The sequence below is a fragment of the Anabrus simplex genome, chromosome 2 (assembly GCF_040414725.1).
Source record: "Anabrus simplex isolate iqAnaSimp1 chromosome 2, ASM4041472v1, whole genome shotgun sequence".
Classification (NCBI taxonomy): Eukaryota; Metazoa; Arthropoda; class Insecta; order Orthoptera; family Tettigoniidae; genus Anabrus; species Anabrus simplex.
The window spans coordinates 1,032,873,512-1,032,900,482 of record NC_090266.1 but is presented as its reverse complement, the minus strand read 5'-3'; the positions used below and the strand labels follow the sequence as shown (position 1 = coordinate 1,032,900,482).

General features: G+C 39.0%; 1 protein-coding gene across 1 annotated transcript in view; it reads left to right on the top strand.

The window, feature by feature from the left end:
* Nucleotides 1-26,971, top strand: part of LOC136863766 (uncharacterized) — a 229,715-nt gene that overhangs the window by 130,773 nt on the left and 71,971 nt on the right. The gene's annotated exons all lie outside the window — the stretch shown is intronic.

The window sequence follows — 26,971 nt, the reverse complement described above, 5'->3', positions numbered from 1 at the left end:
CTTATGGCATATTTTGAACAAAATATCATTATAACGGCATATTTTCGTAATTTTCATTTGAATTTCGTTTTATAAAAATCTGAATAAGATCTAGAAGTAATTTTTCAGGATAGACTGGAATATACTACTGAAGAACCATTCTAAAGTAGTGTATGGAATGTTTCTAACAGGTTGGAGCTGCTGGGTCAATTCCTGGAAACCGGGCTATTGTTTACACGGAAGCAGAGGTAATTCTGCAGCTATTTGTCATTGTTCTTATCTCCCTCCTTCGCCCTTCCCTCTTCCACCTTCAACACACTGAATGACCTTGGTCATTAGGGAGCTTCAGTCATTCAGTTCCTTTCAATATGCCTAAAACGAAAGTCTCAATTTGTGGGAAGTTGCAAAGTTTTTTCCCCGAGTTCGGTGAAAACATATTCAGTACGGATGGAGTGATATTATTCTGTAAATTGTATGAGGTAAAAGTTACTGCCGAGAAACCCTTTTCTGTGCAACAACACTGTAATACTGTAAAACATAAGAATTGCATAACTAGACATTGTTCACTCGAAAATAGGCAACGTCTGCTATTCGAAACCCCGACATCAAGTTCACAGTGTTCACAATTTTCACAAGATCTCTGCAAGATGATGATTTTGTCTAATATTCCTTTAAAGAAGCTTACCAGCCGAAGCTTCAGACAGTTTCTTGAAAAATATACAAAGCATCCTGTTCCCAACAAATCTACTCTCAGGAAGGACTATCTGACCCCTTGTTATGAAGATATGTTGGATATAATAAGGCGTGGCGTGTTAGACAGTAAGATATGGGTTTCAATAGACGAGACCACAGATGTAGCTACAGATATGTAGCTAAAGTGATCGTTGGCACGCTGAAGGAAGACTGGCCTGGAGATACGTTCCTCCTGACATGTGAAGTGCTAGAGAAGACAAACCATTCCACCATTGCAGTTCTCTTTGACAATTCAATGAATCTGTTGTGGCCAAAGGAGGCAAAGAGAAAGCACATTTTTCTATTTGTAACTGACCCTGCTCTGTATATGGTGAAGGCAGCCAAGGGACTTTAAAATGCTATATCCGAAAATGATACATGTGACATGTCTTGCACATGTCTTGCATAGGTCACCTGAAGAAGTTAGAAGTAGCTACCCTGAAGTTGATAAATTAATATCGAACTGTAAGAAAGTGTTTGTCAAAGCTCCACTTGGCGTTCACAAATTTCAAGGAGAAGCACCTCCAATACCCCTACCTCCCAAGCCAGTTATAACGCGATGGGGGACTTGGCTTGATGCCGCAGTGTACTATTGCAACAACTTAGATGTCGTGGAGAAGATTGTGAAGTCTTTTGATCCTGCAGAATCATCCTCCATAAAAACCACTCAAGATGTATTTTCGAGCACTACATTAAAAGCTGACCTGGCTTACATAAAGTCCAATTTTAATTCTTTATCTGGAGCAGTCACGCAACTGGAAGTTTCAGGTGCAGAACTAAGTGATGCACTGGATGTTGTAAAGTGCATTGAACAGAAATTAAAGCATGCGGAAGGAACAATAGCATCTAGGGTGTGTAGAAAATTATAAAATGTACTGGAAAAAAATAGCGGACTTGTGTACCTGCGTGGAATAAGTGACATTCTTTGTGGAAACCCTTCATCTGCAGATTTCCAGGAATTTTCTCCAAGTGATTTAACTCTATTCAAGTACGCTCCCCTTACATCGTGTGATGTCGAAAGAAGTTTTTCTCGCTACAAGACGATACTCAGCGACAACAGGAGGGGATCCTCATTCAACAATCTTAAGATGCATGTGGTTATAAATTGCAACAATCCTGATAATAGAGACTAGATCAGGTATGAAGGTTTCATTAAAATAACATATGTTTTGTGTATAAATTAAAACTGATTGAATATTGAACAGTGAAAGTAACTGTAGTGTTTGTCTTCGACAGAGTCCGTCCTTGCGTAGGAGTATGCAGAGTAATCTTAACGAGTTAATGAAATATTCATCATTTTAGTTGATTTTGGGTTAAGGATTTCGAAGAGTTAAAACTTTTTGAACTCTAAACTAATTCCAGCGTGTAGCAATCGTAATAAGTGTTTCTATGTAACGTAGATGCTATTCTTCTTCTTAATCTGTTTACCCTCCAGGGTGGGTTTTTCCCTCGGACTCAGCGAGGGATCCCACCTCTACCGTCTCAAGGGCAGTGTCCTGGAGCTCCAGACTTTGGTCGGGGGTTACAACTGGGGAGAATGACCAGTACCTCGCCCAGGCAGCCTCACCTGCTATGCTGAACAGGGGCCTTGTGGAGGGATGGGAAGATTGGATGGGACAGGGAAGGAAGCGGCCGTGGCCTTAAGTGAGGTACCATCCCGGCATTTGCCTGGAGGAGAAGTGGGAAACCACGGAAAACCACTTCAAGGATGGCTGAGGTGGGAATCGAACCGACCTCTACTCAGTTGACCTCCCGAGGCTGAGTGGACCCCATGTTTTTAGGTCATAAATTCATACATATTTCATACATTTTTAGGTCATAGAAATCCGCCCCCTAATCATCATCATTATCAACAATAAAACATATTTTCACCACAACTGTAGAAATCCATACATGCGGCAAACTTTCCTGTTATTTAATTTTATTCTTTCCGTCGTGGAACTTTTGGCACTATCCTCGTAATAGCATACCTAACCTAAACAATGCGGTCTCATTTACAGCTGTTTAGGTAAATTCCGGTGTGATAAATGTAGAGAACAAGCATGAAATATGCTTAAACATAAAGGTCTGGATTTTAACAGCCGCAGTTATCCAAAGAATGCTTTCAGTCGCTGTGTATTACATTCAGAAGTGCAATTCGTAACGTACACTAGTCAGCTGGTGTGTTGACACGCTTTCTACAGCACAGCTTTATTCGGAAGGGGGTGGCTTCTGCTACACCAACTGGGAATAACAGACACCATTTCCAGAAACCATTTGTGAATAGATTCTCACTGTTTGGTCTCTGTAGTCGAGAACAAAACTTTTTTTTAAAGTTTCAGAAAGACAAGATTTCGAATGCTCTCAATTGCATTGTGTGGCTGATGAGATGGCAGTGAAAGGTGACGTCATTTGGAATGACGACGTCAGAAGCAGTGAAGTTGGCAGCACCTGACAGCGATAATTAAAATGAAGGCAGTGATCAGGTGTACTGTGCGGTAGGCCTGCTATTCAACTGACAGAGACAAAAGACTGGCCATTAAGTTATTTTGATTAAGATTGCATAATTTGATAATAAGATACCCTTATCCCTTTTCTATTCAGGATCGCGTATGAAGCGAGATGACTCTTCGTAGCAAGTTTTTTTTTTTTTTAATGACCAGATGCCTTTCCTGACGCGATAAGAGTAACTAAAACTGACTATAGGCCTAAAAGTCATGTGTTCACCATTTATTGTCTTTTTAAATTTACAAATACTGCCTTTAAACGACAATAGCCGGTAAAACTCAGAATACCTCCATAAGTTTGTTAAAGAATAGTGTAGAATGTTTACACATACTATTTCACACCTGCCAACTTTCCCAATTTAGGCGGGAGACTCCCGATTTTCGGCAGTTTTTCCCGCCCCCCGATTATTCTATTATTTCTCCCCATTTCAGCTTATGTTTAGGTGAACATCAAACATTTGTTTTCAAATCCCGCTTTTTTATGCCAGTGGCCGGAAGTCCCTCGCTCATTGGCCACTTTCAAACAAAATATTGACGTTTATTAATGCGAGGAATGTGTGATGTTTATTGAAATTGCGACGTGTATATCGATTGTCTGTCTCTCGTTCTCGCATGCTATGTTCGTGTTCGTTCACATCAGACTAGTTGCTAGACATAGTCTTTCTTACTAATTTAGTGACAGAATCTTAATGATAACAACTAGTGACTTTTCTAGAGATTTTAGGAGCCATTTGTAGACAATTTTGACTAATTTTAATGTATCTCAATATAAATAAAATATAAGTTTGTACATTGCTCAGAATTTTAAAAGAATATTTCCGTAACGGTCGTGACCACAGTAACAAGGGGAAATGCACGTTTTAATTTTCCGTACTTTTCTGTCTGTCTGTCTGCATGGATGTATGTACGCTCATCATGAGAAAACGGCTGAAGAGAATTTAATGAAAATCAGTATATAACGTCGGGGAGAAAGTCGCTACAATCTAGGCCATAAATAATTTGTATTCACGCTGAGTGAAATGGTAGTTTAGGGGAAAGCCTGAAATTTAATTCTCAAATATTTGTTATTATTGGCCCTATCAATAAATACTACATAACTAAAGTTATATATTATTAAATTTCCAATCATTGATGTCTTATACATTTTTACCGTATGGGCTATGAAACAGAGATATTCATGAATTTGTTTTTTTTAGAATTCCGTAGCTAGTTATTGGATACAAATAGCATTGCGCTTAGCATAATCGCGTGGGCGCTTGACGCAATATATTAATGTATGTATTTACTAAGTAATGGCATCTTAAGTGCATGACTGATTCACACATGTGGAGCATGAGTTCATACTATTTTCGGTAGGCTTATCAGAGACCAATCATCTCACTCACATCTTATGAGGGAATCTTCTTCTTAAGACGACGTCTCCGAACGGAGGTTGACGGTCCACACAGCCAGCTCTGATCTTGACGTTGCAGCCATACCATGTGAATTTATTGGAATATCTCTTAACTCTTACAGTGCCAAGATGCCGATGCATCGGCACGTACATTCTGTACGAAAAATGCCAGGATGCCGATTCCATCGGCACCCTCTTATAAGTGGTGTAGTTATGTAGCAAGGCGCTAGATTGTGTCACAAATCAAGTAGTAAGAAGGTAGAATGTTCGTAATTCCTTCTTATGTCAGATGGCACTGACATAGCTTCATTTTTGCTAATTTACTCGTCGATTGCGAGTGTATGATCTGTGAGCGCTTGACATCTATGATCCAATATGGCAGCCTCCTTGTTTGTTTATGTCCGCTTGTTGTGACTTGTTTTCAATAATTTTACGTTCTAATTGACGCATTTGAGTTATTTATCGTAATATATTAATTTTGTTCTTATCTCTACTGCAGTTATAATTACCTAGCAATTTATTTAGGTCGTAGTAAAGTTGTAAATAGTACAATTATTACAACAAGGCATGTCGTCACGTAGGCCTAATTCGGCAGAAGAAATTGAGGAACTTTTGGGTTGCTTTGAAGATGTAAGCGACTCTAATTTTATCGAAAGTGTTGATTATGATATTTTTGGGGTCTTCGGGTAGCGCACCAGAGAATGATGGAGCCGTGCCGTTGGCTAATTGGCTTACAACATTTCGTGCAATGTCAAAGTGTTATAGTGACAGTGCTAATGAAAATGACAGTGACAGTGAATTAGATGATTCTTGGACTGAATGCATATTCCCTGAAAGTAATGTTGTCCATCCCCACCATTTTTGTCAAATCCCAGGGCCTAAACACGTAGGCCTACCTCAGTCTGATGCTCCGCCCATAGAATATTTCAATCTGTTTTTTACACTTTCATTTCTGACACTATTAGTTTATTTTGTATGTTGTTCTGATCTTCTGAACTGTTCTGTTCTGTAGTAACAAATACTGCTACTAGACACAGTTCTCTCAAATGATAACTATTACTCTCCCAAAATTCATAAAATATTCAATCGTTGACAGGTTACACTGTTCGTGTCTTTCTCTCCACATGTTCAATATTTTTGGAAATTAGTTTATAAATTGTAAAGTAGACCTACATTAACAACATAAACTGGTATATATGATCCCAGATATGAGTTAAGATTAAATATCTTCACTTAGTCACTTTGGGTTTAGTGTAAGACTAGGTGGTGAACGTTGTATCCAGCAGTTGAAAGAATCCTGCAATTGTTCCCAGCTCTGAAATCCTACTTTCTTTCTCAGGGTAGGAAGTCATTGCCTTCATCAATTGGAAACTTCCTTGAAAATGACTTTTCAGAGCTCTATCTTTTGCTTCTTTCCTCAACCATGCACATTTTTCTCTATAAAATGCAACTGAATGCAATTGAGAGCAGTTGTAAATTTCTATAAAATTTTGTCACTTGAGGAAGAACATAATTCAGTTGTAGAAGTGCTTGAACTATTAGAATCTGTCCAATCTGCATTGAAAGGCAGACTTGAAGGTCAATTCATTCCCCTTCAAGTCAGACAGATGTTAAATACATTTTCAAAAGATGGTTTGGATAAAGAATGCAAAGTGTTTATAGAGAATGTATCTTGTTTCTATGAAACCTGCACTGAATACTTGGATAAATGGATGCATCCTATAGAGGAATTCAAGTGTTTCAAATGGTTGAAACTTCAAAACATTAAAGACCTCAGCCTTGACGATATTGTACCATGTATTCAGTACTTGCAGTCAAAAGGTGTAGAAATAGATGATTCAAAATTATTCGAGCAGTTCTGCAACGTAAGGGCTTATTCTAAAACTTCAACTTTGGATAAAGATACAACACTAGACCAACGATGGTCTGTTTTTTTTTTTTAATAAGTGCCAGAACATTGAGGTATTTTCTGAACTTTTGAAAATTTGCCAGTTTTTCTTTGCCATACCAGACGACAATGCCTCCACTGAACGTGTGTTTTCATTCATAAACGCTCAATGGACAAAGGAAAGGAACAGTTTGTTGGTAGAATCAGTGAAAGGAATGTTGCTTGTGAAATTCAATTTCAAAGATGTGTCGTGTGAAGAATTTTATAAATATGTACTTCAAGAAAATAACTCGCGTCTTCTTTCGAAAGTAGATTCTGTTGAAAAATACAGCTTCAAGCAAATGAACTGCAGCAAGGACTGATCATTAAGTAAGGTATTTCCTTTTGTAATAAGTTGAGTGTAATATATGTATAATTTTGCTATCGATTGAAATTGTCAGGCATTTTTTTTTAAATGTCCTGCATTTGGAAATTTTCAGTTGGTAACCCTAGAGGTGAACTTTCATTCGGGAGGTGGTGTGTTCAAATTCCACTGTCGTCAGCCCTGAAGATGGTTTTCTTTGGTTTTCCCATATTCACACCAGGCAAATGCTGGGGCTGTACCTTAAGGCCACGGCCAATGCAGAGGAATTTCATTGTTACATTCTCATTTCATTGTAACCACAAGCCATTTACTAGCTTCAGCAAAGCCATATAGTTCAAATTCTTGGACAGCATCTAAACAAGTCACTTATCTTTCAATTTCAGTTGTGTTTATGGCAGAAAACTTACTTTTATATGCTGCACCATTACCTTTGTAGTTGCTTTGGAAGTACAGTATATTGTTTCATTGTAACCTTTCTAACGATAGTTTCTGCTTTAAAACCTTACCTTTTACCACAGCTGGACCCAGCAAATCCTATGGATCAAATACTGAAGCCATGGTTGATAGAAAAAAAACCTCTCTTGGTAAGCTTTCTGTGTTGTGTCAGCTGAATACTAAACAGCAGTTTGATGGGTATTGGATTCCGTAACTACCCTAACGTTTCTACAACATCATTATTGAATTCCAAAGGAAGTTTTAATCATTCTGTACAACAGAAATTTTCTCCTCGAGTACTGGATTATTTGATATCCATTTCCTTAGACGGAAACCAACTTATGTATGTATGTTCAGTCTTCAGCCTAAGGCTGGTTGGATTCTCAACAGCTCTGCCATCGGCTGTCATAGATGGCCTAGGCATCACTGAAGAGGCGTACTAGGGAAATGAGGAGTGAGGTAGTTTCCCGTTGCTTTCCTCACCGAGCCAGATGTTGCTATTACACATCAGTCTGCCAAGCCCACTGAAATGCACCGAGCTTGATAGCTGCAGTCGCTTAAGTGCAGCCAGTATCCAGTATTCAGGAGATAGTAGGTTTGAACCCCACTGTCGGCAGCCCTGAAAATGGTTTTCCGTGGTTTCCCATTTTCACATCAGGCAAATGCTGAGGCTGTACCTTAATTAAGGCCACAGCCGCTTCCTTCCCACTCCTAACCCTTTCCTGTCCCGTCGTCGCCATAAGACCTATCTGTGTCGGTGCGACGTTAAGCAACTAGCTGCTGACAGCCCACTGAAATGCATGCACCAACCGATCCTATGAGCAACATTTACACACCATTCATAGCAGGGACTGGCTGCACAAGGAGTGGCATTACTAGAATCGCTCATACCTCAGTCACTTTCATATTGTCTAAGCCAAGGATAAGACAGAGACAGATCAATGAAAGTAACAAAATTGCTCTAGCCCATACCAGAAGACATAGTGCACTGAAAACACTAGGTCCTGCCAGCAAAGGCATACCATCTTTGTGTAGCATCGTAATTAGTTCTTCTTGTAACTGAGGTGCTTGATTTACATTTTCTGCTTCTTTTATCAAATCATGGACGTATAAATCACTTGTCACTATTTAGAAATTGTTCTCTTTGCTTCTCTGCCAGCCCGTTTTAAACATCGTATTGCCTAAAACAGAGCACTAGATGTGGCTTATGTGACAATTTTCAATTCATAAATCTTGACTGGTTTGTTTCTTTTGCTCTTCACTGGATTCATTGGTGGTGTATGCGTTTGCTGTCCACCAATATCTGCCTGTACATTTTGACAATATCTGCACAGATGAGTATTTTATGTATCCTAAATCGTTGAACCAGTGAACAGAGATCATCTTTATGTGAAGCTCCAACTATCAAATGTTGTTGAACGTTGTACCTGTGCTTAGTCATTCAAAACTGTAACAGGTTTCCAGTGGTTACACGACGCACAGTTAAGAAAAGGTGAAAAAAAATTAAATTATCTGGCAGCTTAAAACCTTAGCACCAAATAAAACATCAGATGGACTGCACCAATACGAACAAATGAACATCAGGTTGGGCAATGTGACAATTAAGATAAAGGAATGTGGAGGGGGTCTGGGAAACCTTCCAGGGCCATTGGGATATGAAGGCTGTGGGTTTCCAGAAAAATAAAAGGTGATCCCTTGATTCACGATATTATTTTCCAAAATAAACATTACAAAAAAAATTCGGAACAAAATCCATCTATCCAAACAATCCAGTTCCGCTATTTCCAAAATACAAATTAGATGTAGTTGCCGAGAGCTTTCCTCTTCGGCCAAGAGGTTAACTAAAGATATCTTAACGTAATGCAACTTCTACAATACAATTTTGAGGCTAAGAGGAACCACAGGATACAAATACAATATTAAATGAAAGTTAACACGCTTTCTGACAATCGCGCCACATAATGGAAATAGGGGGAAATCAGAAATATTTAAACTTGGTACAGAGGCCAGTTCAACTAGCTCTCACACAAAAAAACACTGATGCAGGGCCGAGGAAAAACTAGCGTGCATCAAGTGATACGGAGTTACTAGAGGCAAACTCCGAGGGAAATTAAATTAATCTACAAATTACATGTTTTGCAAAACTAAAGGAAAGGGGAATGCCTCCAAAGCAAACAGGCAGGCCCAGCTGAAAAGCTAAGGCATCTGAGTAATTGTGTGGCACGTCTGGGCGAGTAGGGCAAACACCTCTGTGAAAATACAAGCGAACATTAAATATAAATTAATGTGGAACTAAAACTAACAGTGCTTACTCCAAGATAGCCCATCCCAGGAGGGAGGATTCGCCAATGTGCGTCTGATCGCTGGAATGACGAGAAAACGAACAACCACGAAATCTCGCCTCACTCTCTTAAGAAGGCAAGTCTGGCCACGGTGTGATCACCGAGTGATCAGTCAGAGCACAGGAGTTTTTCTATCACCACGCAGATCCACCAATCAAAACCCTTTATCACGTGGCGATGTGCACGCAATATTCTAGAACATCACCTAACTCTAATCGTGAACTTTCCCATCTTCCAAAATTAGTAAAGACATGCTTCTAGAATTGATAGGGGCCGACACACCATTCCGAAAGTCCGCGTGACAAAATTTTCCCGAACACTACGAAATATCACAGAACAATAATAATATTAATTTAGTCTAGTAGTTGCATTTCCAAATTTGGATAGATAAAGGGAATGCAAATAAAATATTCTACAATAATATTTTATACCATCTAGTAAACCTTTCTTGACAGAGACATATTCCACAGGTCTCAAGAACTATTACGAGCAATTCTTAGGTTTGTTGTATAGCTGTCTCATCTTTAGTTCTGCATGATATGGCAGGTAATTTAGCAGGTAGGGGCCCTCTCTGTAGGTGGCCCTACCCAAGGAGTGGCCCCCCTGGTTAGGTAAGTCCCAGAACACAGTGGCCTGGTGTGTAGCATCTGGTAAGGGTCCCAGCTCAAGGTTACAAGTGAAAACCTCAACGACATTAACAGTGGAGAAGTGGATTTCGGTATGGTGGAGATGGTGGAAGAGGCAACCCTGTACTTGGGAATTTGTATGAGTACAACCTGCTGCCTTGTACGTTCAATAGGGGACTATCAAAGGCTAAGCGAGAAAACCACGACGGAAATATCCTCTCTGGTGTTAGGCTTAGCAGGTGAGCAGTGAGAGAAATTACGGATGCTTTCAAAAATAAAAAGAGCCTCGGATACCACAATAAATCCCTCATTCAACTATATCTTTACATTGCTCTACTAGGAATGACAGGCAGCCTGATGTTAAACATAGATATGCAAAGAGGAAAAAACAATGTATGACAGAATAAAACAGGAATAGGGACATTCAATATCACGACCCTGACTGCCAAATGTGAAGACTCGATCTCATGGAGAGAAGAAAGACAGAAGTCCTAAGTTTGAATGAAAGAAAGTGGAAAGGAAAAGGTGTAACTGTGTAACAGATACAAACTCCACTGGCATAAAAATAAAAATGAAGCTCATTAGTAAGAGCTTTCGTGAAGTTTCTGATGTAGTACATATGTTAGTGAGAAGATAATTGAACTAAAATTCAGAATTAATGGAAGATCGTGACCATTGTGCATGTAAATGCAACTTAGTCTGGATGTACTCAAGAGGAGAAAGATACCTTCCTTGAAGACCTGGAAGAACACGTAACTGTGGACAACTTAATTGTGATGGAAGATCTTAGTGCCCAAGTTGGTGTTGACAGACAAATAGATGAAATCTGAGAGTAGCTGTAATAGATTTTGTAATAGGAACATTGAAGGAGGATACTGTTTAGACTTTTGCTCGAGGAATACCCTCCCTACCAAAAATACTTATTTTCAGAAACAACTCGGTCATAAAATTACGAGGTACAGCTAGGATGGAAATTTGAAGTCTCTAATAGACTATTCTGTCTCTGATAAAGAAGCTGGAACTTTCATCACAGATGTCAAAGTCTCCCTGGTGAAGGCCTAAATAGTGACCACAGGCTACTAACTGCCACTTTGCAAAATATTCTGGTAGGAAAGATAAAACTAGGACAAAAGTTTGGAATCTAGAATATCCTGAGAAAGAGAATGTGAATTTCTGAAGAAGATCAAAGACAATTTACCTCATGATGAATTAAGAACAGGCCAGGAAGGGTGAAACAGATTTAAAGAAATAATTTTGCTGGTCTTTTTGGCTCAGGCAGTTGAGCTGTTGGCCTTCTGACCCCAACTTGGCAGGTTGGATCCTGGCTCAGTCCGGTGGTATTTGAAGGTGCTCAAATACGTCAGCCTTGTGTCATTTGATTTACTGGCATGTAAAAGAACTTCTGCGCAACTAAATTCTGGCACCACCAGGCGAGTTGCTCGTGCAGTTAGGGGTGCGCAGCTATGAGCTTGCATCTGGGTGATAGTGGGTTTGAACCCCACTGTCAGCAGGTGATAAATTTAGAGAACAAGCATGAAATATACTTAAAAATAATGGTCTGGCTTTTAACAGCCATAGTTATCCAAAGAATGCTTCAGGTCATTATGTATTACATTCGGATGTAGAACTCGTAACATACGCTAGTTATCAGCTGGAAATTGTTAGCACGCTTTCTACTGCATGGCTCTATTCGGAAGGAATGGCTAATGCTACATATACTCCAACTGGAAATAACAGACACCATCTCTAGAAACCATTTGCGAATAGATTCCCACTTTTTGGACCCTATAGTTGGGAAGGAAACTATTTTTAAAAGTTTCAGAAAGATGGCATCTTGAATGCTCTCGATGGCAGTGCATGGCTGTTCAGATCAAAGTGTATGAATGGATGAGATGGCAGTGAAGATGTCATTTTGGAATGACATCACGCTGATAGCAGTGAAATTGGCGGCACAAATGAACAATTCAAATGAACGCCATGATCAGTTTTACTGTGTGGTAGGCCTACTGCTAAATTGACAGACACAAATGACTGGCCATTAAGTGCTTTTGATTAATATTGTATTATATGATAAGATACCCTAATCCCCTTTCTCTTTAGGGTAGAGTATGAAGCGAGAAATAATCTTCATAGCGAGATTTTACTACCGAATGCCCTTCCTGACATAAACCTCATCACAAGAGTTAGTGAGATGAAATGAATGATGTGATAAAAGAAAAACTAAAACTGACTACATTTACTTTAGATGTAGGCCTAAAAGTCATGTGTTCACCATTTCTCTCTTTTAAATTTAGAAATACTGCCTTCCAACAAAAATAACCTGTAAAACCCTGAAAACATAAGTTCGTTAAAGGATAGTGTAGAATGGACAGTGTATAATGTTTACATATACAATTTATAGCTCTTTAGAAGTCGTGTGTTCACTGCACAAAATTTGAGGTTACCGCATATTGAAGGCCCCCCCTCCCCTTTTTTTGCTGTAAAAGTGGGGGGGAAAGGAGGTCAAATACGCGAGTAAATATGGTAACTGTGCAGATGGAAATGGAGAGCACTCCTGCCCCACCCCCAGCAAACTGGAGATCATTAAATGATGGCGATCACGTTCTTCTGCTTCATATCCTTCTGTTGGCGACGAGTGATTGATTCTCCCAGTGGTAGTTCATGTTTGCAAATAGGTAATTTGACTTTGTATTTTTCATTTGTTTTTCTGACTGCGGTTTTCTTAAAATGGGTTTCGTATTCCTTCTCTTCCGAGGTCAATCCTGCGTTATGACGATTTTCCAAAGTCCAAAATTTCTCTGAAGTGGTTCATTGCGAGAAAAAAAAAAAAAAGGCATTACAGTTTATGAATCTCATGTTTACCACGGTCCGTATTGGTGATGTACACTGACTTAGCAAATGTCATGGGATAGTCACCTAATAGCGTGTGGGGCATCCTCTGGCCCTGCGAACTGCAGTGAGACGCCATGGAAGTGAGTTGACAAGTCCCTGGTAGTTCTCTTGACGCAGCTGACACCAAATCGTTTGCAGAGCGGCCGTCAATGTTGGTCTGTTTGTGGGTGCAGGATCCATGGCACGGAGCCTGCGTTCCAGGACATCCCAGGTATGCTCGATAGGGTTCATATCGGGGCCCCTGGGTGGCCGTGGCAGTCGTTGGACCTCCACTGCAAGTTCCTGGAACCATTCCCGGGCGACGTGGGAGCGATGTGGCGGCACGTTATCATCTTGAAACACCGCAGAACCGTCTGGGCGCTGGAAGGCCGAAAATGGGCGGAGATGGTCTCCGAGCAGCTCAACATACCACGTACCATTCAAAGTCTCTTCCAGAACAACTCGGGGGCCCATTCCATACCAGGAAAATGCACCCCAGACCATAACAGACACACCAGCGCCCTGGACCACACCTTCGAGGCTGGCGGGATCCATCGCTTCATGTTGTCTGCGCCATACACGGTGCCTCCCATCGGCATGGTGCAGTTGAAATCTTGATTCGTCCAACCTTATCACGTTACGCCATTGTTCCAGTGTCCATCCCTGGTGACTGCCGACAGATGCGCGTCATGCCCAATGACGTTGGGTTAACAGTGGCACCCATGTGCGGCGCCGGCTCCCATACCCCACAGAACCCATGTTCCTACGGATTGTCCACTGGGAGACGTGTCTAGCAAGGCCTGTGTTGAATTGTGCCGTGATTTGTTGCACGGTTGCCAGTCTTCCGTCTCAGATGTCGCCGGTCACGGTCATAGAGGGTGGCTGGACGGTCGGTCGTTAGTCTGTTGTGGACGGTGACACCCACATTCAACTATTCACAATACACCCTGGACACGGTTGATCATGTGAACCCAAATTTCCGCACCACTTCCGAAATCACACTTCCCATCCGTTGGGCACCGACCACCATACCCCGTTCGAACAGTGTCAGCTCACGATGACTTTGCATGTTACACCTATCAAATGCACAGCCACTGCTCACAAGGTCTCCTATATAACTGCCGCTGGCACAGGGGGCGTGTGGTATGCAGACAACACACCTGCGCATCAGTGCTCCGCTATCCCATGACATTTGCTCAGTCAGTGTATAATATACAAAATTCCCTTGAAAAAGTATAAGTTAATAAGTCCACATTTTTTCATTTTTTCGAGGGAATTTTGTATAAAGAAAGGCTTCAGCTTTGTTGGCCCTGAATATCACCTTCGGATATTGATCTTGATACCATCTATCCTAATTTTCTGTTTTGTTAAAATTGGCAAGCCTGACATTAATATTTGCTATGTTGTAGCACATCAGAAAATGTCTTGACACCTAACAAGAGCTCCACTTCATGAGGTTTACTGAAATCATCATCTGGTAAGGCTGTGTCAGCTGGGATTTTCCATCGAGAAGTTTCAGTGTACAATTACTTAGGAGTGAGTCCCCATGGTTTTGTATAAGTTCCTTAAGGTAAACTTTTCTCAGAAACTGATGAACTTATTTAACGTTTGTTTTGGTTATCTATAGAGTTTGTGTCCAAATGAGAGGTGAATTATATTTTGATAATGTTTAACAACTAATATTAACCACATTATAAATGCGCTTATTGCAGAAGCACGTTCCTTCTTCCCTTTAGTTCGAACCTGCAAATTTGAGTCGTCAGTGGACTGATAATGATTGTACCAGTATAGTACATTCGTTATTGGACATAATAAATTTTCCAGCTAACTCATTCCTGGTTGCTAGCTTTTCGCCCAGTGTGCTAAGTTGGGCTCCTCAGTTTGTAAATAGCACACCCACCAAGACTCTTGGCTAGTGCATACCATTTCAGGTTCCCTATGGGAAACAACATCGTTATCATCTAATGGTAATGATTGATTGTATTCAGTATAACTACTGTGGTGGATAAATATTGAATGGGGGGGAAGTGCACTAAACCATTCATAATAATGGATGAAACCTTTAAAGAGTTGTCATAATCGAACTATAATACTCACTTTAATATAGACATTTTCAAGCAGCTTAAAAGAAATTGACGTTACCATGGAGTTTACATTATATGCCTTTCTCGCTAAGCATATTACTACTACTACACAATAAATGTGTCTGATCTGCATGCCCAATTTTCAAATTAAATATAGTTTCACTGGCCCAAACTGGCAAGTCTGTGAAAATTCACATATGATCTTCATAACTGGCTGGAAGACATTGTGCAGTGCTAATTTTCCTATGGAAACTGAAGTTATTTTGTTCAGAGAAACACGTGAGCCATCTACGACTAGCCTTACTATCCGTAATTTTTAACTTATTTGCTTTTGCTATAGCTTTCAAATGACACATTTCACTCATGACTGTATATTCAAACTATGTTTTTCAGTCGTATATTTGCATATCCTGTTTTCAATTTCTGGAAACTTTGCTTTTTTTCTCCCCACAAAATGCATGACACTGAGTGAGTTGGCCGTGCGGTTAGGGACGCACAGCTGGGAGAGATGTGCTATTTGCCAACTAATGAGCTCAACTTAGCACACTGGGGCAAAACGCTGGCAACCAGGAATGAGTTAGCTGGAAGATTTATAATATGCAATAATGGACCAACTATATTGGTATTATAAAGGAACTCATTTGGCACAAATATATCAGGTTCCCTATGGGAGTCTACATCGATATCACAGGAGATAGTTTTTTCGAACCCCTTTGTCCGCAGCCCTGAAGATGGCTTTTGGTGGTTTCCCATTTTCACCAGGCAAATGCTGGGGCTTTATGTCAATTAAGGCTGCGACCGCTCCTTCGCACTCCTAGCCCTTTCCTATCCCATCGTCGCCATAAGACCTATCTGTGTTGGTGTGACATAAAGCCAATTGCAAACAAAAATGTACTGCAGTTACTGCTTGTCCATTTAAGATGAGCCTTATTTTTCGTCTAATCATATACAGAACTCTCGTCTTGGTTCTTTCTTCCCACTGTGCAATTAATGTGGAGCTTTCTTCAGCCACGAACGACCTATAACGGGAACTCATGCTGGCCATCTTAAATGTAGTTAGTAATGTTTTCTTATTTTACCTGGCAAGATTAAGGCCTTCAGGCCTGCTATTTGATCTAAACCAGGCACTGAAATATACATATATTACATTGTTTTACACGACAGTAATTAGATTAAATGAATAATAGTAATAAAAAATCATGTGATGAAATTTAAGTTGAAATAAATTATATATAATGACAGTAAAAATTCTTAAAACTAATGTCCTACATGAAAAAGGGGTGGTGCATAAAATTTAACTACATTTAAAAATTAAAAGCGATTAAGAATTTTAAACAAATCTTCTACCAGGGCATCCATGACAATAGAATGGTTGTGAGTAGTCGTATTAAGTTTACTTAATGAGGCGTCTAGTATCAAAACCGGCCAAGTCACTGAAGGCATATTTTTCATTGTGGATGAAAAACCTGTAGAGACAAAGCAATGATAGTCACAAAAAGATTTTTTTCATAGTTACATCCTTAGGCTCGGTTTCATCAACACATGTTAGTATTTAACAAGGTGTTAAATCATTTTAACATACGACTTAAGAAAATTTGCGTTTCAGTAACAACTGTTCACATTAACAAATGTTAAACTGCGTATTTAAGTTAACATCAGCCCTTTCCAATGTTAAATGGCTGCTGTGAATCTCGCTTTCGATGCGGAATTGCTCTATTTAGATCTTTTACAAAACAATCCTGATCGAGGAGAGTTCAGTGACGTTATGACTTTGAAAATGACGTATGCGGAATTTCTTCGTAGATACAGGTTATCGAAAATAGTCGTTGCTAAGGTTGTTGATGAAATTCAAGCGAGGTTGGAATATCCTACGAAGAGAAACTTACCTCTTTCTCCATTGTTGCAGGTACTGATAAATATTAAGATTTTTTGCTACTGGTTATTTTCACATAATGGTCGGAGACAATGCTGGAATTTCTAAAGCCACTGTTAGTAGAGTTGTTTGTCGAGTGTCTGCAGCAATAGCATCTATGAGGAGGTGGTATATAACATTCCCTTCAGTAGAAGAGCATCAGCAAATTATCCGCGACTTCTATGAAATAAGCCGTTTTCTTGGTGTTTTTCTGGGTGCAATAGATTGCACACATGTAAGAATCCAATCACCTGGAAGCAATTGGGCCGAAATATATCTTAATCAGAAGGGATATTTCTCTGTTAATGTTCAGGTGATTAGTGAGCCTAAGATCCAAATCAGGGATATACTTGCTAGGTGGTCTGGTTCTGCACACGACAATACAATATTTAATAACTCCCATATCGGAGCACAGTTTGAAGTGGGACAATTAAAGAAGTGATTTTGTTAGGTGACAGCAGATACCCGCTAGAAAAGTATCTTTTAACCCCATTGAAACCCTCGCAGACTTTTTTCCCCACGCCTCGTCCTTTTCTTTTATCGTCAAGCCATCTGTGCGCTTGCACGCAATAACTTACATATATTTATTAACTAATTCAATTAACAACTCTTTTTTCGAAGGAGAAAAAATTAGAACTACGATTCCGTTTCACTCAACGAGCTTCCACTTCACGCGCCATATTTTACAGCTGTACTCAAACAAAAGCGCAACGGAGTGTGCTGTAAAACAGCATGTTCGTACCACTGCCTCCTTGATTTGCACCAGTTCGCAATATTGGGAGAGTTAACAGTCCGCTGTTTTGAGAAATCTGACTCGTAATGAACCCATCCTTTTTGTTATTGTAAATTTTGACTTGGCCTTTTTTGTTGCAATTTTGTATAATTTCACAATTTTTTTTCAAAAAATGTATTCTATTTAAATTCCAAACCCTTGTGAAAAAAGGCAATTACATGAAAATAATTTGACGTGGTAATTTTTTCTTTATCGCAAACTAATAAAGCATTTCAGCATAAATTAATAATATATGAAGAAGAACATCAGAAAGCTGAGGAGAATGCAAAATAGGATTTATCTCAATAAAAGTTTGTAGTTCACTTAGATCTTGACCACAGTAAAAGAAAATGATCAGCAATAATAGTCACTTATATTAATAGAATCATTATTAAGGTAGGTACTGTTCACACATACTAAATAATATTGAATTTGCTCTTATTTATTATACAATGTCGGACATTTCACGTGGACTGTTCATGCAGACTTCAGAGACAGTGTTGGAACTCTCATGACCGGTGAAATTTGTTTCTTTTGCTAATATTGTAGTTTTGATAAAACTGCAATCATGGATGATCTTGCCATGTTGAGCCAAACTGGTTCTGCAGGAGATTTTTTGTGTCTTTTGTTTTAGAGACAGGAATAGTAATTCCTTTGATCACTCTGTGAGGTGTCATTTGAGCCAGCGATGTACCTCTTTTACATCCCAAAATCATTATTTTAAAATACCTCACAATTTATATGAACAGAATTTTGTGTGAGAAACTTTGATAATCTGTAGGAAAATAAAATGAAATATTATTCTTACCACTCTTGCTTTCATTGTGATTTCCACTGTGATGCATCTCTTGTTCTCTTTCTTGCACTTGATCTGGGGATTTCATCTATTTATGTTTCCATAATGTAAGACAAGGTATGAAAATAAATTTTTCAGTTCACCACTCTGAAAAATACACACGTTATACTACACAATTATGACAAAATACGAGCACACAGGAAATACGATTGATTTCGCGCAAATGACTGTAAGAAGCCTGCGAATACCTAAATCAGTGTTGCAAACGAACTAAATAGGAAATATTATGACTTAAAAGAATATATAATAATAATATAGAACAGTTTTGCCTACTGATATTATTACATTGTTGCATAATGTAACAACACAAGATTCCAGACAATAATGCTGCAACATGACATGGCCGGTTATGAATTTACTGCCTGCATGACTTGGCCCATTCTGTTGCACGACCAAGAATTCAGTGCTCTGTAACATGAATACATGGACGATTTTAAAGCATATTATTGCTTCGCCTGATATTACTATACTTTTACTTCAAATTGATCTTAACTCATTTTCGTAAATTTTGTGACTTGGCAGGTTTTGATACTAGACGCCTTATATGATCCTTATTGGTGCATAAAATGTCTCCAAAGTTTTTCCTTGAAAGTGCGATTAGTGCTTAATCTTCTATTTTCCAGAAGGAGGTTATACTCATAGTAGGCAATTACTGTGAATCAATTATTCTGAATAACAGTTCTATAGGTAGGTAAAGCAAGGATGGAATTATTAGTAGATCTGGTGTTTAGAATGCAATAGAACGAGGGGTATTTTAAATATGTAGTTAGGTAAAATGGCTGTGAAGAATGAAGGACTTCATAGAGATGGCATAGGGTATGTTCAGTGCGGCAGATTTCTAGTTGGGGCCAAGTTAGGTGGTTGTATGAAGGAGTTCCAAGGTCATTGTACTGTAAGTTACATACGTATCTCACACCTGCATTTTAACCACATCGCAATCTGCTCAATAACTTCCACCTAGCATCTCTTTAAATTCCATTATAATAGTTGAGATGAGGGAAACCAGCACTTTTTTAATTTTTCAGGAAATAAGTATTTATACCCTCACAGCATGTGCAATGCAGAGAATGTTTTCTGGATGATGTTCATAATGTGCGTTTTCCGTGACATGTCCTCATTGAAAGTAAGCCTATGATTTTAATTGATAACATGAATGGTATGTTACTATTACATAACATTAAGATAGAATCTCTGGTCGATTGATCTTCGCAAATAATTTTGGATATGCAAGAATGATGGACTGCGTTTTTGCTGGGTTTAACATCAGAGCACATCTCAAAGATCAAAAATATTTGATCTTGAGATGTGTGACTGCAAATTTGTACATCGTTGGCGTAAATGTTGTATTTGCAGAGCGTTAGGTTTTGGCAGACATCAGTAATGTAAATAGAAACAAGAAGGGGTCCTAGAACTGACCCTTGGGGCACACCACACCACACTACACAGACCGCCAAGTTGATTTGTTTATCCTATCGGTAATACACTGCGGATGGCCGTGCAGGTTGGAATGCAACCAAAGTAGGGCACTGTCTGAAAAATGGAGGTAATACAATTTAGATAGCAAAATGTCAATGTCAACTGAGTCAGAAGCTTTGCTCAAGTCTTGAAGTTTTAAAACTGTCACTTCCTCATTGTCCATTGCTTCTCGAATGTCTTCTGTGACCTTCAACAGTGCCATTGTAGTACTGTGTGCTTGACGAAAAGAAGATTGTGGTGGGTCGAGTAAGTTGTAAGTCGTAATGTAGTATGTTATTTGTCTATAAGCGCTGAACTCTAGTGCTTTAGATAAAGCAGAAAGTATGCATATGGGTATGTAGTTAGATCGTTCAGAAGGTGAAGGTACTTTTTCTTAGAGGACATATAATGCCTGCTTTCCATGTTTTGGGAAATGTGCTGTCTAAAATAGAAGAGTTAAATAAGTTAATTAGTGCAGGTAATGTCACATCCAGAATAATTTTTATCTCTTTTCTTATACTGTAATTTCCTTTCGCCGTTGGTTTTATCTGATTTTTAGCAAAACTTACTTGTGTATAGGTTGCTGGTCAGAAGTAGAAGTTTTCTCTGTCTGTTCGCGTGTTTGCGTAATTCCCATCAAGAAATTCCTGTTTCAGGTCTGCCTTTAATGCGCAGTTTGATGAAAAATAATCATTTAGTTTTTCCAAGGGTATATTTATTTTGTCACCACCCTTTGACAAAAGCTCTTTACGGATTTCCATAACACAGCTGTTAAAACATTTGGTTGAAATAAACTGTGAGCGTGTTGTATTTTCGTGTTTCCGATCTGTTGGGTTGTAGTGCTTCTCAGTCTTCTCTCTCTCTCTCTCTCTCTCTCTCTCTCTCTCTCTCTCTCTCTCTTTTGCCATTTACCTTACGTTGCACAGACACAGATGGGTCTTATGGTGACGATGGGATAGGAAAGGCCTACGAATGGGAAGGAAGCGGCCGGGGCCTTAATTAAGGTACAGCCCCAGCATTTGCCTGGTGTGAAAATGGGAAACCATGGAAAACCATCTTCAGGGCTGCCAACAGTGGGATTTGAAGCCTCTATCTCCAAGATGCAAGCTCACAGCTGCGTGATCATAACCGCACGGCCAACTCGCCCGGTTCTCAGTCTTTTATAGTTAAGTAGATTGTCAGGAAAACAATTTTTTTTAAAATCGTTTATGAGCAGCTTCGCATTCAGCCATTAGTGCTCTAATCTCACCTGAAAGCCAGGGAGCTGGTTTCCTCAAAACTCGAGTTTTCTTTTCAGGTCGATGTCTTTTGTATAGCTTGATTACATATTGCTTGAAGGGAGTTACTTTATCGTTTATGTCTTTAAGTTAAAATATGTCTTGCCATGGCACTGCAACTGCGTCCTGCAAAGTTTATTCTTCATAGATCTCTATATAAAATTATTTTGGGTTTGAACTTTGTAATTTTAATAGAAGAGGCCATAAATATAGCATCATGCTGCCATATACCTGGGGCACTAATTTGACCATGTTGAAGAATTAATTTAGGTTGATCAGTGGCAATGAGATCAGTTAAGGTGTGTGATGTGTATGTATCATTGGGAGGAAGAGCCATTAGGTTGCAAGCTTTAAAAGAAGTTAAAAGTTGGGTTGTGTAAGGAGAGTTAGGTTGAAGAAGTTTCGTGTTGAAGTCTTCCATTATAATTATGTTTGAATAATCAGCGACTAAATGTTGCATTTGAGTCTTGAGATTCCATAATAAACCACATTTGGTGGCTTGTATACTACATGCAGATGACGGTTATTTCCAGGAACATGAACTCAGGTATTCACTGGTACGGACCTGGAGACCTACAGATTTTTTTGAGTGTAGACTTGTCTTAGCATATAGTGTGGTCCCCCCGGAAGGCTTATTTAATCTGTTGGATCTGAGCCATGTATAACCTGCCAGTTGCAATCTTTCAATTACATGGTGTTTTAAGCAGGATTCAGAAATTAATATTGTGTGGAAACTGGGAAGCATAAATAAGACTTTAATTTTGTCCATTCACATGTCCCTTCTCAACAAAGGCAAGAAATCTCAGTTGACAGTTGGTGTGTGTTGCCTGAGCAGCTGGTTCCAGGGACTTGAGGGGAGGGTAGAGTAAGTGAAAGGTTTTGAGGAATGTTGTGAAGGAAGAGGGGAGCCTGCTTGTTTGTCTCAAGTTCGTTACCGGAGGGACTAAGTGCAGTTGAATCAAGTTTCTCCACTTTCAATTTAAATTTTCTATGTAGGTTATTCTAAATTATGTTTGAGATGACAGTAATGGGAGTGGAAATAACAATTAACAGCAATCAATATAATGGCAATATAGCAATAATGTAAGTGGAAATAAATATGACAAAAATAAAGCACTGGACCCAGTCTACTGCTACTAATACCAATCTACCAATATGGCAAGCAGAAGTAAACTATATTACTAATTACGCTCTAATAGAAAGTTCATGTTAAAAATTATTACATACTACCAGGATAACTCTTAAGATTAAACTACAAAAGAAGGTTACAAAAATGTTGAGATACTTCCTCCCGCATATCACTTTTATCTGTTGCTATTTGTACATTAATTACTCCATCAATGCTCTATACTTGGTGTATGCTAAACCTCAAAATTGCCTCCTTAAGGACTGTGAGCCTTGATGCAGTCAGATCCTCTCTTATAGTGACAGCCGTTACTTAAGTCCTCTTTTCTTGAGGAAAATTTCACTCTGCTTCTGGTAGGACATGAACTTCACTATCATGGGTCGTGGCTTCGCGCCCAGTCATCCTCCAGTGTGATGGCTCCTGTCAGTGCCCCGAAGGTCAAGGTGGACACCCAAGATCTCTGGTAATGCACATTGCCGTGGCCTTAATTAAGATACAGCCCCAGCATTTGTCTGGTGGGTGTGAAAATCGGAAACCATGGAAAACCATCTTCAGGACTGCTGACAGTGGCGTTCAAACCCACTATCTCCTGGATGCAAGCTCACAACTGCGCGCCCCTAACCGCATGGCAAACTCGTCTGATTTGCTTTTTTTTTTTTAAGTCACTTGTTATTTTAACAGTTTCCTTGTACTCCACTTTTGGTTCCTTGAGCTGCGACATTAGGGGCCGTAACTGATCGGCTATGGCCTCCTTAACGAGATCTTGAATGCTAGCACCATGCGGCTGGCTGGCTTGGGGATGCTGCTTCTGTCTCCATTAGCCAGGTTTCCACATGAGACAACCCTTACATTCATGCCGCTACTTATGCAACGCTATTATGGGAGCACATTCCAGCTAGTAAGAATTATGCCAAAACATGGCTGCTAATATCTTCCACACTCGTATCCACTACTGCAAACACCAACATCGTTCAAGTTGATTCGCAAAAATGCCTAACCTACGACTTGGCTATGTACAGACGGCCTCTTAATCCTGTCGTTGAGTCAACGTACAGTGTCTACTCATCCTACGATAATTATAATACACGCGGCATCCTAAATCTATCGTTGAGCCAACGTTATTATATCTACACATCATTCACACTGCCAGGCATAATTGAAACTTTAACACAATGTCTGGATATTTAAATTTGATCTTCGTTGAAACTCTTATCGCATGAAATGAAATTTGCTACAAAAATGAAATCGAATCTGGAAATATTACTGTGTCTATTTCCTGTGATAAAGTGTGAAATCAAAGTTAAACAATATGTTCGAATAATTTAATATATTCCTCATTACAATTTAAACACATATGGTGAAGTTTGCTAAATAAAAATACTCATCTCGTTTGACATTCCGTAATATCACTGAAAGCAATAATCACTACCATCACCATATTCACGGCATAACTCGTATGAGGCTCCAACTGACCTGCCATGTCAGCACTTCAAACATGAATTGTCATGAACTGTCCAGTGAAATGACTTCTCATCAACATACACAACCTAAACTCTATTTCTAATAAAATTAATTTTCTCACCCACAATATTTCCAGTCAGCGATATTTTTGTCTCGTAAGGATACAGAATAGAACTCCGTTTACAATAATTATTATCTTGACGGTGTGTCAGAATATATTTTGTTTGTGAGGTTGGCTATCACAAAATGCACTTCACTGGTATCAAATAGAACCAGAATAGTAACCATGGGAGAACATTAACTTGTACTTAAAATAGGTGCTACAACACACCCACTTGGATTTGACAACCCTTGCGTTCTTCACTCGTTCTGGATTGCTACAGGACATTGCTCCTTTTATACAGCCTGTCTGAGAATTACACATCTCAATTATACACTGTCATAAAAATTCCTCCCCATCGAACTACAGGGCCTCTTACTCTCGGTGTCCTGTTTATTCTACTTCACTCATAAAATTCAGGGTTACTCTGCCTTTAACACCTTTCTAATTATTCTCATAATACTTCATGTCCATTACAAACCATTTTCTTCTTGCTTGATACTTTTGAACATCTCATTAACTTCTCAAAGTTTTTCCAGACCTCAGCAGCAAAATACCATGCCGTGATTTTTTGTATTACAAATACACGGTTTCACAAAATTTATATTTCCCAAAAATGCCAACCTTGTCATGCTTCACTGGATTTCAATATAAACTGCAAATCTTGCTTACCTAACTGCTGACCGCATAATTTATCATTTCAAATTTTATGCTGATGTGATTATTATTATTATTATTATTATTATTATTATTATTATTATTATTATTATTATTATTATTATTATTATATACCTGTACGTTGATATTTGACGTTATCACATTCATAACGGTTATTTTATTGTTACCATGATTGAAACATTTAACGGATCGAACATCATTTGATTTCCATTGCAATATTTAACTTCTCTTTTATTATTTTTTAGAAATTTAAACCCAGTTTAACCTTTGGCGCACTGTCATAAATAATAGACAATTCGCCTCCACAATGGAATAACGACAAGACACTTCATCATCATCACAGCATACTTAATTACACACGTCACATATACAATGCGATGTTCTTCTTTATTTATTTTTTAATTTAAGGGGACAAGCATTTACATCTCTAACTACAAAAACATAATATTTAAATTAGGCAGACCTGTAATTGTGCTGCTTGGCGTGGCATTATCTTGGCTTCATCTGTCGCCAGCCACCTCTGGACTTAGCCCCTCATAATTGCAGGACACATTCTTCGCTTTAATACTACCTTAAAAATACACTGGTTCTGCACTCGTCTTGAAGCAACACATATTGATTTCCTTTATGAAACTACAATAAGTTTTATTCTGTACACATATACAACATTTAAACCGCCCGGTCTCATGTCGAGAATTAAACTGATGCAGTTTGGGGCAAGTTTCCACCCCCTTTCCTTCCAGGTGTCCCACAGATGTGAATGACCGTGAGACATAAGCTTATCTCTGCCAGACTACAACAGTCCTCCCTTACCGATTACCAAAATAACCTTGTCCGCAATAATTCACAAGAGCTATGTATGAATAGCAGAAGTTTACGAATCCTACAATTATTTAACTTACGATTTTTTTTCCTCCGACCGGAATGGATGTCATAAATACAATGTTTCAATATCTAAGTTTTCTTCGCCCACCATTATCACTTGGTAAAATATTCATTCCTCAAGCCAACTGGCTTTAGAGATTCTCCAAGTCTATTTCGCACACTTTAAGTCCTCTTGTTAACGTCACGCGACGTATGTTTACCCTCTCGGACTACTGAATGATGATTGCCTCTTCTTGCTTTAGGAGGGGTATTTATGCATTCTCTTGGCACGCTTTGTGTGGCGTTATCTCCTGTTGTGCAGTCATCCAATTTGATGACGTCTGGACGGATTTCTTTGAGACTCACCCCAGAGATTCCCCCTAATTTTCCAGTCAAGATGGTGTCGTTCGCTAATTTTTCCTGTTTCTTTAAGGGGCAAAATTAATTAATTTTGTGCACATTGGTTCCCGTGGATTTTGATCGTATGTCCTTGACACGTGTTTTCCACTTGGTTGGGATGGATGCTAGCTTCTCCCCGAGCCTTATTAAAAACATTTCCACCCTGTGAAATTTAGCTTCATCAAATATTTCCCAAAATTCTTAATTACTTCTTTGTTAATGACAGTGCCAAAGTCTCTTGCAATGAGAGTTATTAGCCAGAATTTAATCATTAATTACCCAAGGTCTCCCGAAATGTTCCGACCACATTTGATGTTTTGGTGGGTTGCCTCCCTCTGTGAGTTGGCACACCACGGAACGCGAGAGGAGCTTGCAATAAAATTGTGGATCCACTCCATCTTGTAGTTAACATTTCATTAAGTTAGAATTATGGGCTATATATATAAATGAATAAATATTAGTGTGCATATTTTCGACGAAAATGCGAGTTGTAAACTAACTGATTGGTGTTTCATACTGATTTTAATCTGTGCAAGGTTCCCCCCCCGACTTTTATGAAAAGTCGGATATATTGACAATCTGCTATTGCAAGTAAATTTTTCGCCGTTATGAATTCTCGCTATAACGGACTTCTTCTGTAGTTACTTACTCCTGCAAATGTGTTCTTGAAAAGTGAAGCAAATTGATTCTCAGTTTTTATCTCTAGCAGAGATCTTATTAGAACATCAATTTTGAACAGCCTAAGTAATGCAAAGCCAGTCATTAAGAGAAAAATTTGAACAACAAAAAGAAATGCTTAATAGGATAGACACAGTGGTGAATTAGTGTGGGAAGAGGGGAAAATAAAGAAAATACAATAAGACTTAGACAG